Below are 311 nucleotides of genomic sequence, written 5' to 3'. Positions count from 1 at the left end.
TTCTTTCTTTTTTTTTTTTTTCCTTTTATTAAGTCGTATACACATCACTTAGAGCTATGAATTTGCCCCCCTGTAGCTTTAGGTTCTGTAAGATTGGAGCTCTGAAGGAGGGAAAGTACTTCTGCAGAGAGTGCTCCCGGAAAGCTGCCGTGATGGCTCCCAGCAGGTCACTCTGAGGGCCTCAGCCTGCAGGTGAGCAGGTAAGGCATAAATCACTACATGTTGGTGAGCAGCCCACCCTGATTGTTGTAAGCCGGGGAGCTGCTGCTTAGGAAGATCAGACAGGAGCAAGTGTGGAATCAGGGCTCACA

The sequence above is a fragment of the Otolemur garnettii genome, unplaced genomic scaffold, assembly GCF_000181295.1.
Source record: "Otolemur garnettii isolate 467f Iridium unplaced genomic scaffold, OtoGar3 scaffold00087, whole genome shotgun sequence".
NCBI classification, from domain to species: domain Eukaryota; kingdom Metazoa; phylum Chordata; class Mammalia; order Primates; family Galagidae; genus Otolemur; species Otolemur garnettii.
This window is presented reverse-complemented; position numbering follows the sequence as displayed.